This window comes from Gopherus flavomarginatus, chromosome 9, assembly GCF_025201925.1.
Source record: "Gopherus flavomarginatus isolate rGopFla2 chromosome 9, rGopFla2.mat.asm, whole genome shotgun sequence".
NCBI lineage: Eukaryota > Metazoa > Chordata > Testudines > Testudinidae > Gopherus > Gopherus flavomarginatus.
The window spans coordinates 15442229-15455486 of record NC_066625.1 but is presented as its reverse complement, the minus strand read 5'-3'; the positions used below and the strand labels follow the sequence as shown (position 1 = coordinate 15455486).

Here is a 13258-nt window from a genome sequence, read left to right as displayed (position 1 = left end):
GGAGTCAGCTGGCTCCATCGTGTTCCACGGCTCACTCCCCCACCCTTGCCGGGGTGCAGGTGGGCGATGGAAGGAACCGGCGCTGGCGCGCACGTGGGTGGGCGATTGGTAGGCTGGCAGCTGAACACCTGGTCCCTCCATTCCCGTCCCTGCACAGGCTGCTGCCAGCCCCAGGCCACTACAGCCTCACTGGAGCCATAAAGGTCAGGAGGCCCAGTCTGGTGTCCCCCAAACTGAGGTGTCCGCAGCCATCACAATGGGTGGCATGGCGCAGCCCCTTGATGCTGGGCGCCGGGGGAAGGGATGGCTGTGACCCAGGCTGGTGCAGCACCTAGCTTGCTGTCGGCGCTGTATTAATATTTAATAACGGCAGCAACTGGATTGTAATTTGCTTGGGGCGGAAAGCTCATCATCATGCCCAGTGTGTGCTATGCCAATAAATCCCAGTGTGATACAGCATTGGAACATGGTGGTATCACTAGACCCTACCCTGCCCAAGGGGATTTGGGGATCTCTGTGGGGTGAGGTCTGGGATTGCCCAGCATGCTGTGATATCCATACTAATGTCTATTCTGTTCAGGCCTTCATCACTGTAGTGTCAGAGCACCTTCCAGTAGTTTACTGAGTGATGTGACCAAAGCACGTTGGAAATGTGAGCATCAGTCCCCCTACCCCTCATGTGTTAAGCAAGTGCTCTACCATTGAGCTAGCTCCCCAACATGTCCCTTAGCAGTATCAGCGTGAGAGGTGGCTATCCAACACTAGATGTTGATCATCTGCATAGGTTGTCTGACTTAGTCAAACCTGTATCAGGCAGAGGAAGATCTTTGCAACAACAACAAACAATTGCCTCTGAAATGCGCTAGATTGAACAGAGGAATTTTAATTTGAATTAAAGCCCTGAGACCCCCTGCCTCACAGCTGAAGCCCAAATGGGGTGGGCGGGGGGTCTAGGAAATACTCAGTGAGAATTTAAGCCCAGTATGATGAGACTGCCTACAATGACATGTAGCTGATCTGTGTCTGCTAGAAGCAATAGCTCCAACGGCTGGTGATGGGATACTAGATGGGGAAGGCTCTGTATTACTACAGATTCTTTCCCAGGTGTCTGGCTAGTGGGTCTTGCCCACATGCACAGGTCTAACTGATCACCATATTTGGGGTCAGGAAGGAATTTTCCCCCAGGACAGATTGGCAGATACCCTGGTGTTTTTTTGCCTTCCTATGGGGCATGGGTCACTTGCAGGTTTAAACTACTGTAAATGGTGAATTCTCTGTAACTTGACATCTTTAAATCATTTGAGGACTTCAGTAACTCAGAGTTTATGGGTCTATTACTGGAGTTGGGGGGGGGGGGGGGCTGTGAAGCTTTGTGGCCTGCAGTGTGCAGGAATTCAGACCAGATGATCATGATGGTCCCGTCTGACCTTAAAGTCTCTGAGGAGCCAGAGCATGGATTAGGACCCCATTGTGCTAGCTGCTGTACAAACAGGACAAAAAGCCCCTGTCCCCAAGGAACTTACAGGCAGATAAGGGAATGCAAGGAAACAATTAAATGACGTTGGTGATAGGCAGTGGTCACAGCACTCCAGGAGCCTAACTGTTGTTAGTAAAAATATAACATTAGGGATCTATTATCGACCACCTGACCAGGACAGTAATAGTGATGATGAAATGCTAAAAGAGATTAGAGAGACTATCAAAATTAAGAACCCAATAATAGTGGGGGATTTCAATTATTCCCATATTGACTGGGAACATTTCACTTGAGGACGAAATGCAGAGATAAAATTTCTCGATACTTTAAATGACTGCTTCATGGAGCAGCTGGTACGGGAACTCACAAGGGGAGAGGCAACTCTAGATTTAATCCTGAGTGGAGCGCAGGAGCTGGTCCAAGAGGTAACTATAGCAGGACTGCTTGGAAATAGTGACCATAATACAATAGCATTCAACATCTCTGCGGTGGGAAGAACATCTCAAGAGCCCAACACTGTGGCATTTAATTTCAAAAGGGGGAACTATGCAAAAATGAGGGAGTTAGTTAAACAGAAGGCAAAACGTACAGTGACTAAAATGAAATCCCTGCAAGCTGCATGGGCGCTTTTTAAAGACACCATAATAAAGGCGCAACTTCCATGTATACCTCAAATTAAGAAACACAGTAAAAGAACTAAAAAAGAGCCACTGTGGCTTAACAACCATGTAAAAGAAGCAGTGAGAGATAAAAAGACTTCCTTTAAAAAGTGGAAGTCAAATCCTAGTGAGGCAAATAGAAAGGAGCATAAACACTGCCAACTTAAGTGCAAGAGTATAATAAGAAAAGCCAAAGAGGAGTCTGAAGAATGGCTAGCCAAAAACTCCAAAGGTAATAACAAAATGTTTTTTAAGTACATGAGAAGCAGGAAGCCTGCTAAAGAACCAGTGGGGCCCCTTGATGATCAAGATACAAAAGGAGCGCTTAAAGATGATAAAGTAATTGCGGAGAAACTAAATGGATTCTTTGCTTCAGTCTTCACGGCTGAGGATGTTAGGGAGATTCCCAAACCTGAGCTGTGACAAATCTGAGGAACTGTCACAGATTAAAATGTCACTAGAGGAGGTTTTGGAATTAATTGATAAACTCAACATTAACAAGTCACTGGGACCAGATGGCATTCACCCAAGAGTTCTGAAAGAACTCAGCTGTGAAGCTGCAGAACTATTAACTAAGATTTGTAACCTGTCCTTTAAATCGCCTTCGGTACCCAATGACTGGAAGTTAGCTAATGTAAAGCCAATATTTAAAAAGGGCTCCAGAGGTGACGCCGGCAATTACAGACCAGTAAGTCTAACGTCGGTACTGGGCAAATTAGTCGAAACAATAGTTAAGAATAAAATTGTCAGACACATAGAAAAACATAAACTGTTGAGCAGTAGTCAACATGGTTACTGTAAAGGGAAATCGTGTCTTACTTATCTATTAGAGTTCTTTGAAGGGGTCAACAAACGTGGACAAGCAGGATCCAGTGGACATAGTATACTTAGATTTCCAGAAAGCCTTTGACAAGGCCCCTCACCAAAGGCTGTTACGTAAATTAAGCTGTCATGGGGTAAAAGGGAAGGTCGTTTCATGGATTGAGAACTGGTTAAAAGATAGGGAACAAAGGGTAGGGATTAATGGTAAATTCTCAGAATGGAGAGGGGTAACTAGTGGTGTTCCCCAGGGGTCAGTCCTAGGACCAATCCTATTCAATTTATTCATAAATGATCTGGAGAAAAGGGTAAACAGTGAGGTGGCAAAGTTTGCAGATGATACTAAACTACTCAAGATAGTTAAGACCAAAGCAGACTGTGAAGAACTTCAAAAAGATCTCACAAAACTAAGTGACTGGGCAACAAAATGGCAGATGAAATTTAATGTGGATAAATGTAAAGTAATGCACATTGGAAAAAATAACCCCAACTATACATACACTATGATGGGAGCTAATTTAGCTACAACGAGTCAGGAAAAAGATCTTGGAGTCATCATGGACAGTTCTCTGAAGATGTCCACGCAGTGTGCAGAGGCAGTCAAAAAAGCAAACAGGATGTTAGGAATCATTAAAAAGGGGATAGAGAATAAGACTGTGAATATATTATTGCCCTTATATAAATCCATGGTACGTCCACATCTCGAATACTGTGTACAGATGTGATGTCCTCACCTCAAAAAAGATATACTGGCACTAGAAGAGGTTCAGAAAAGGGCAACTAAAATGATTAGGGGTTTGGAGAGGGTCCCATATGAGGAAAGATTGAAGAGGCTAGGACTCTTCAGCTTGGAAAAGAGGAGACTAAGGGGGGATATGATAGAGGTATATAAAATCAAGAGTGATGTGGAGAAAGTGGATAAGGAAAAGTTATTTACTTATTCCCATAATACAAGAACTAGGGGTCACCAAATGAAATTAATAGGCAGCAGGTTTAAAACAAATAAAAGGAAGTTCTTTTTCACACAGTGCACAATCAACTTATGGAACTCCTTACCTGAGGAGGTTGTGAAGGCTGGGACTATAACAGCGTTTAAAAGAGAACTGGATAAATTCATGGTGGTTAAGTCCATAAATGGCTATTAGCCAGGATGGATAAGGAATGGTATCCCCAGCCTCTGTCAGAAGATGGAGTTGGATGGCAGGAGAGAGATCACTTGATCATTGCCTGTTAGCTTCACTCCCTCTGGGGCACCTGGCATTGGCCACTGTCAGTACACAGATACTGGGCTAGATGGACCTTTGGTCTGACCCGGTACGGCCGTTCTTATGTCAATTTTTTTGTAGGGATCATGGCAAAGAAGAATAATGAGGAGGGGTTTGAAAGTGGATAATGAGGTAGCTTTGCATGAGGGGCAGCAAATACTGAACTAATATTGCACTTGATCTTACGTCCTAATTGTAAAGTGGTACGCCTGCTTTGAGAAAGTAATGAGCTTCCTCTCTTGCAATGAGAAGCAGTGTCAGGTTAGAAATGAAAACTAAGGGAGTCTAATTGTGATTTATTATGTGCCATCAGTGTGCTTGGCCCTGCACAAAACACAGAGGAAGAAAATCCCTGCTTCAAGGAGCTTGTAGTTTATATTGAAAAGATGATGCAGTTGATATGGGATGATTGGGGGCTCAATCCTGCAAAGTGCAGGAGGTGAGGATGCTCAGCACCTCCTCCAAGATCAATCCTTAGATGACAATTGGATCACAGACCTTTGCAGGGAACTGTTCTTTTAAATAGTCACTTCTTTCTTTGGGGGATTAACACTGGAAGGTTTTGTTAAGTGACTTGTTCTGAAGAGAGGGTAAGTAAAGAGATTAGCAGTTAAGACATCATGTTAGTCTCTTTTCTTTTTCAATTTTTTTCTTTCTATCAAGACAAGAACAAGCAGGTATTACCAGGACAGACAAATAAACAGTGGATTCCCTCCTCATGCTTTGATGTCCTTGACAGTAGGTAATGTTTCTGCATGTTTATATGGCCAGAAGCCATGCTACCTTGGGCTGTCCATTCACAGGGGAAGCAGAGACGATCCTGGACAGTAATTTGGGTAATGAGTAACCTGACTGGAAAATTCAAGGGGCTGAAGGAAGGGGTGCTGATGATTCAGTGCTCTACTCTGTTTACTGCATTTCTCAGTCACTACAGAAGCAATGAGAGAGCATAATGTTAGGGGCTCTGTGTTGCTGGTGCTGCACGGTGGTGGGGCCGTTTGCAAGGCAGGGAGGCTGGACTTAAAGCCACAGTCCCGAGAAGGATTGGGAAGCCCTAAACCTGAGGGGTGAGCAGAAAGGGGACTTAATGGTACTGAATAAGTTATACCCCCAGGAGAGGGGAAATATTGTTTCAAAGACCTTGGCTGTGACTAGATTATTCTGGGGAAATGCAGGGGGAAACTGAGGCAATGTGCCTTCAAGGCCGCTCCAGGCCACGAGGGATGATGTTGGATGCCACCAGTCTACATTGCAGAGGTTCAAATCTGGAAGGGTGGTGTATGGCTACAATATTACCAACTAGTGGCCCAAATGAAGAAAGCACCTGGTCTCAGTCCAGTTCTGGGGGGATAACTGTCACTGAGCACCAGCACAGTTATCACCAGCTGTCACCCTTGCTGGCAGTCAGAGCAAAGAGACCAAGGATGGAATAGGTCTGGAAAAGCTTTTGGCCCACAGTGGTGAAGGGACATTTGGAGGCTACTAACTCATGCTTTACCTGTCCTATGGAAAATAGAGAACTGTGCAGTCCCAGGGTGAAATCCTGGCCCTGCTGAAGTCAATGGCAAAACTTCCATTGACTTCAGTGGGGCCAGGATGTCACTCAAGTCTGTTTTCTGGCACCTCTCATGAGTGATAAATACACACCCACACACAGCACCCAACATAGTTTTGTTATTGTTTGTCCTCTTTGTTTTATGCTGTCCTCGCTACTGAACATATCTTTCACACCTGTTTCTGACCCGCTACAGTCCAGATTTGTTTCATTTTTGTATCTGTGGGGTCACTCTTGTATAAAGCTGTTTTCTTGCAAAAGGCCCAGTCCTGCTCTGCCATGGGAGGACTGAGCCCTAACGCACCATTTATTTCTCTCTCTACCTGTCATAGTTCATGCCAGTTGTATGTACATTTAATATATAATTCAAACTATTAATTTTAAAGAGAGTGTTTAAAAGTACTTTATAAATTGCTTTAGGGATATTTCTATGGAGGGCAAGGCAATTTAATAGTTTTTAACTTCTAAAGGTGTCTGGTTTTCTTTCCAGATTATAGAAGATCCGAAGGACAAGTGCAGGCTGGAATGCTGGCATGAGAGCCTAGAATTCAATTAAAGGAACCAGATAGTCATATACAGAATTATAGCTAGCTTCTGTAACTGACAACCTTGCAAACCCTCTTCTCATATTGTATGGACTGTACTTACTGTGAATCGTTATTAACCTCTGTGAAATGTAGCTGCTGAAAAAGGGATCTGAGCTGCAACATTTATAAATTGTATCCAGTATTGAAAATTGATTTACAGACATCATCTGGGACTGAAAACCATTCTCAAAGAAACTGTTTTCTGTTCAACTATTATTATAAATGAAGAAAACAGAAACAGTGAAGTGAAGAAACAGATTGTCAGAGCCAGAAAAGTACCCAGAAGTCACTTACTACAGGACAGGCCCAACAAAGAAAGTAACAGAACACCACTAGCTGTCACCATTAGCTCCCAACTAAAATCTCTCCAGTGCATCATCAAGGATCTGCAACCTATCCTAAAGGACAATTCCTCACTCTCACAGACCTTGGGAGACAGGCCGGTCCTTGCTTACAGACAGTCCCCTAACCTGAAGCAAATACTCACCAGCAACTACACACCACACAACAAAAACATTAACCCAGGAACCAATCCCTGCAACAAACCCCGTTGCCAACTGTGTCCGCATATCTATTCAAGGGACACCATCATAGGACCTAGCCACATCATCAGGAGCCTGTTCACCTGCACATCTACCAATGTGATATATGCCATTGTGTGCAAGCAGTGCCCCTCTGCCATGTACATTGGCCAAACTGGACAGTATCTATGCAAAGAATAAATGGACACAAATCAGACATCAAGAATTGTAACATTAAAAATCCAGTAGGAGAGCACGTCAATCCCCCTGGACACTCAATAACACTTAAAAGTGGCAATTCTTCAACAATAAAACCTTCAGAAACAGACTTCAATGAGAAACTGCAGAACTGGAATTAATTTACAAACCAGACGCCATCAAATTAGGCCTGAATAAAGACTGGGAGTGGATGGGTCACTACAAAAACTAATTTTTCCTCTGCTGATACTCACACCTTCTTATCAACTGTTGGAAATGGCCGACGTCCAGCTTGATTGCATTGGCCTTGTTAGCACTACAAAAGTAATTTTCCCTCTCTTGATGTTCACCCCTTCTTGTCAGCTGTTGAGAATAGGCCACTTCCACCTTAATTGAATCGGCCTCGTTAGCACTGACACCCCACTTGGTAAGGCAACTCCCATCTTTTCATGTGCTGTATATATATATATTCTGCTTACTGTATGTTTCACTCCATGCATCTGATGAAGTGGGTTTTAATTCACGAAAGCTTATGCCCAAATAAATTTGTTAGTCTCTAAGGTGCCACAGGGACTCCTCGTTGTTATTATAAAGGCACTATCAATAGCAACTGAGGCCAACAACTGATTTATGGACATACTGGAGTTATAAAACATAAACCATATGTCACGTAGTCTTTATGATACTGAATCTCTCCATACATACTGCAAGGATTAAACATCTGTTTTATAAAGTTTATTCTGTGGTTCCAGAACAATTGTGAGTGGCTTTGTATTCTTGATGATTCTTCATCTTGTTAGTACAATATTGTGGACCAAACGCTGATTTTTATGGTTATAGTCTATTGCATTGTATGCTGCTTTCCCCTGCAACATCTAGTTGATATTTATCAATATTCCCAACAGTTTTAACCCAAGTTTTATTATTTCTCTCTGTATCAGATTTTTAAGGACTAAGTAACTTTACTGAGTTTTCAATGCATCAGTCTTTGAGATGACTTTTATTATCAAGTTTCAAATTTATTTGGATTATTGTTTACAAAAAATGTACAAAAGGAGCTTCTCCACAATTGAATATTGGTACGTATGACCCACTGAGAGATCAGTTCAGATACTTGTATACGTGCCTGGTACTATGTATTATGTGGGCTTAAATATGTAAAACCCATTCTGATCTTACTTATGTAACTCCATGGAGTTACACTGGTATGAAGAGATCAGAATTAGCCATAAAAAGAGCAGTTTTTGTCAGTGCCGAACAACATCTGCTGCTTAATATAGAACAAGAAAAAACTTAAATATCTGGTGGATATAAAAACTGGAAAATAAAGGAAATGAAGTGTTTACAAAGACAGTAAAGATGATCTGGGGGTAGCGAGAACTATTTATTTGAAGGGCTTTTTTGCTTTGCTCAAACTGTTTCTTATTTATGTGCTGCGCATACTCACTACATGATTTTCAAATACCAATAGTTTTGCTAAGTGTCATTTCTATTGTAATTTGTATGTACCTATCATAGTCACTAGACACACTTACAGAATTGAAAGGACACTGTGAGGCCAATTCATCTGTAGAATGAAGCTTTTTTGAAACCTAAGACCATTACAGAAAAATGTCCGCACGAAATATAAAACAATCCCCGTGGCAAGTGTTTAAGAGCAAAGCAAATAAATAAACATTCCTCTGCAGGCCTGCAACCCAAACACTTGCAATGTGCTAGGGCAGGAAAGTGAAAATTACTATAAAGAGAGGAGAAAAATGCAAAAAGTAAGTGCCATGAACAATTACAAGTAAATAAGGGATGAGATTTTTCAAAGACTCTTACGTCATTCGAATGCTTGAGCCTCCAAATACCTTAGGTGTTTTTGAAAGTCCCGGTTTAGATGTACAAATTATTTCAAACTGGAAAACATTAGGTGTCATTTCTATACCATCTAAGGACTCCCCTGGGTCAAGGAATCCGCAGCTAGCTGAATCAATTAGCTTTACAGTCTGTTTGCACTGCCAAAGTGGTGAAAAGGGTCATAGAAGGGGTCAGTATCTGGATGAATCCTGAAGCATATTATTATAAACTCCTTTATAACTGTCCCCTGTAAAAATAGGGAATCTCCTCTTTTCTTCCATTGGTAACTGGAAAAATCAGTCTAGCAATGCAACACAACAGCTCGGGACAAACTGGTTCGCAGGACTGAAAACAAAACTGAAAGCTAACAAGTCACAAGCTGGCAGGAAATGATTTCATCCAAAGGCTCTGAAATTTCTGCCTTCTATGGTATTAAGAAAAATACAGAGAGAGAGTCCAAGAGCAATTAAAGAGGGAGGCTGAGAGGAGATGACTCACCTTCAGGTCTTTTTCCTCTCACAGCAGGCTTCAGGGAAAACTAGATTCTAGAAAAGGCCTACCAATGGTGGGGTAAAAAATGGGCTTGGACCATTTTCATTCTTTGTGATGCACAAAGAAGGTCTGAAAGGGTTTTTTTAAAATCAATTGGGGTTTGGGCTTGTTTGTTCCTGAAGAAATGTCAGAAATGTCAAGTCATTTTTTACTACTTTTTGCTAGAGGACTCCTTGGAGGATAAGAGAAATGGGGTGGGAGCTTTCTTAGTGATCAGTTGAAACTATATGTATTTTTTAAAAAAGGGAGAGCTTTTCTCCTAAGTATTTGTCAGGAGTTTGAGATATATCACTGTATACAAAACCAAACATATAAAGCGTAGGGTGAGGCAGTGTTCTTTTTATTCACACTGAGTAATGCCTTCCCCTTTGTATTTGCTCACATTTCCATCTCTTGTCATTTCATAGAATATCAGGGCTGGAAAGGACCTCAGAAGGTCATCTAGTCCAACCCCCTACTCAAAGCCAGACCAATCCCCAACTAAATTATCCCAGCCAGGGTTTTGTCAAGCCTGACCTTAAAAAACTTTAAGGAAGGAGATCCCACCACCTCCCTCGGGAACCCATTCCAGTGCTTCACAGCCCTCCTAGTGAAAAAGCTTTTCCTAATATCCAACCTAAACCTCCCCCACTGCAACTTGAGACCATTACTCCTTATTCTGTCATCTGGTACCACTGAGAACAGTCTAGATCCATCCTCTTTGGAACCCCCATTCTGGTAGTTGAAGCAGCAATCAAATCCTCCCTCATTCTTCTCTTCTGCAGACTAAATAATCCCAGTTCCCTCAGCCTCTCCTCATAAATCATGTGCTCCAGCCCCGTAATCATTTTTGTTTCCCTCCACTGGACTCTTTCCAATTTTTCCACATCCTTCTTGTAGGGTGGGGCCCAAAACTCAACACAGTACTCCAGGTGAAGCCTTACCAGTGCTGAATAGAGGAGAATGATCACATCCCTCGATCTGCTGGCAATGCTCCTACTTATAGAGCCAAAAATGCTGTTAGCCTTCTTGGCAACAAGGGAACACTGTTGACTCATATCCAGCTTCTCGTCTATTGTAACCTCTAGGTCCTTTTCTGCAGAACTGCTGCCTAGCCACTCGGTCCCTAGTCTGTAGCAGTGCATGGGAGTCTTCCGTCCTAAGTGCAGGACTCTGCACTTGTCCTTGTTAAACCTCATCAGATTTCTTTTGGCCCAATCCTCTAATTTGTCTAGATCCCTCTGTATCCTATCTCTACCCTCCAGCATATCTACCACTCCTCCCAGTTTAGTGTCATCTGCAAACTTGCTGAGGGTGCAATCCACATCATCCTCCAGATCATTAATGAAGATATTGAACAAAACCAGCCCCAGGACTGACCCTTGGGGCACTCCGCTTGATATCGGCTGCCAACTAGACATGGAGCCATTGATCACTATCCGTTGAGCCCGATGATCTAGCCAGCTTTCTATCCACCTTAAAGTCCATTCATCCAGCCCATACTTCATGATGTTATTTGTGATGCCATGATCCCACTTGTTCTCCAGTCACCCACAGAGTCCAATAAAATAGGATGGACAAGAGCTGACATGTGTAATAGGATAAAAAAGAAATCGAAAAAGACTTACAACCAGAAAACATTTGCAAGCCTTCTCTATGTGTGTTAGTGACACAGTAAAGAGAGGTGTAAATTCAATTATTTTTAATTGAAAGCCAGTTTCAAGCTGAACTGGAAAACTCATTGTAAACCTGAATTGGGCAGAATCCATCTGCTTTGCTCTCATCCTTTAGTTGCGTTGGGGGGTGTCAGGGTCTGGTGTGTGCATGAAATGCTTTAGGGAGGAGTCTGCATATACCAGAGCCTTCTAGTTTGGATCATCATTCAGGAGACATAAGGAGTGTCTGGCTGACTCCCTTAGGACTAAATTCTGGTCCCATGGGAGTCACTTTAGCTCCTGGTGGAAAAAGTTGCATATGAACAAGGGAACAGTGCTACAGAAAATGTTTGCCAAAAATGGGCACAGAAAAGTCATTCCTTCTCCCCTTTGCAGTTTACTTTTGCCTTGCTAAGCTTAGAGCTCCTCTTGTTTGTTTAATCTGCGTGAGGCTTTGCATGTTAGACCCTCTGGCCATATCCACTGTTTCCTGCAGGACTGATTGCCTGTAAAGCTTGTGTTCCTGAAGGATAAACTTCCCTGTCCTTGGGTAAAAATATGAACAGTACAACTGTCCTGTTTTAAACTGATCCCTTAGGGGTTTTGTGGGGATTCATTCATATTGTGAAATGCTATATAAAGAAGAAGTATTATTTATATCCTCGAGTGTCATTCCTTGAGGTCTGTTGGAGGCTGTGGAACTGCTACACTTGTACAGTGTGCAGTATTGCCCAAGAAGCTCACATGCTATGCCAGTGGCAGATTTCCTCTTGCTTGTTTTAAATGAGAAGTTCTAACTCCTAGATCAGTCCAACTCTCATTAAAGTCAGTGGAGAGATTCCCATCGTCTTTAATGGGAACAGGATGGTGCCCTTGTGGAGTAAAAGTTCACGGAGCATTCTCTTGGTTTCAAAATCCAAGACTGTAAGAAAAACAATGTCTCCAGACACGATCACATCCACATGATGCCAGTGTGTAGTATTGCCCAAGAAGCTCACATGCTAAGCCAGTGGCTGAGTTTCCTCTTGCTTGTTTTAAAAGATAAGTTTGGAGGTGAAACTAAATCAACAATATTGAGAGCAGTGCCCTTGAGTAACTTATCTCTGGTTTGTAGCCAGCTAACACATGCACTGGCTCCCCCTTGACCTGCTCCCCCAAGACAGTATAACATTAATGTTAGGAGCAGGCTAATCCCCTATGAAGACACTTACTTCTACATTGCCAACCCTCCCTCTCCCCCAAAACATGGCAGTGAGTCTCTGAGCCTGGCTCAATTGACTTGGGCTTGTGGGACTCATGCTATGGAGCTAAAAATAGCAGTGTAGATGTTCCCACTGGGGCTGGAGCCTAGGCTCTGAAACCCAGTGAGGAGGGTGGGTCTCAGAGCCAGGCTTCAGCTGGGTGTTTTGTTTTGTTTTTACAGTGTAGATGTACCCTTATTCACAGCCTGGTGCCTAATGCAGAGCACTGCCTTGCTCCACTGCTGCCGTTTCAGTGTAGCAGCTTTCACTCAACATGGAGGCAAGGAGAGGAAAATTTGGTAGAAATAAATAGCTAGATGTAAAACCCTCCGATGGGTCTAGCATGGTTACATTTTAGGATATATCTTCTTTGCATCACATAATCACATCCAAAGAGCCTACATAACCAATGTCTAGGGTGGCTGTGGAAATGCTGTGTATCCTGAGCATTGCCATAATGCTTAATCTCAGTCAGAGTCTGTAGATTCTCTGCAGGGAGAGACCGAACTGCCATCTCATGAGTGCATACCGTACAAATCTGGTCAGAAGGAAGCAACTATCATCGCTGGGTTTTAACCGAGCTTGAATCTATAAGAAAATGATTTTATCAAGTAACATTAATAATGTTCATAATTTATAAGGTGTTTGCAGTCTGTGAGGTACTTTATTATTAGCACCATTTTACAGGAGTGGGGAGGAGGAAATGGGGCAGAGAATGTACATGTTTTGTCCAAGGCCACTGAGCGAAGGAGCATCTGCACCAGGATTAGAACTCAGGGAGCTGAAGTTTCCTGGCCTTTGCTCATGGAGAGGGATTGTTATTTAACTGTCTTCCTTCCTGACACCTGTCTTGCTGTTGCCCCTGCTCTTCAGAGCTACCAAGTCTCACTCACTTGGGAAGGTAACTC

At 42.9% G+C, this 13258-nt stretch overlaps 1 long non-coding RNA gene across 1 annotated transcript; it reads left to right on the top strand.

The window, feature by feature from the left end:
* Positions 1-54: 54 nt before the first annotated feature.
* On the top strand, positions 55-7545 carry LOC127057750 (uncharacterized). The gene is made up of 3 exons (XR_007776164.1): positions 55-203; positions 4884-4962; positions 6266-7545. It is a non-coding gene; the product is annotated as an uncharacterized LOC127057750 (long non-coding RNA).
* The last annotated feature ends 5713 nt before the right edge of the window (positions 7546-13258 follow it).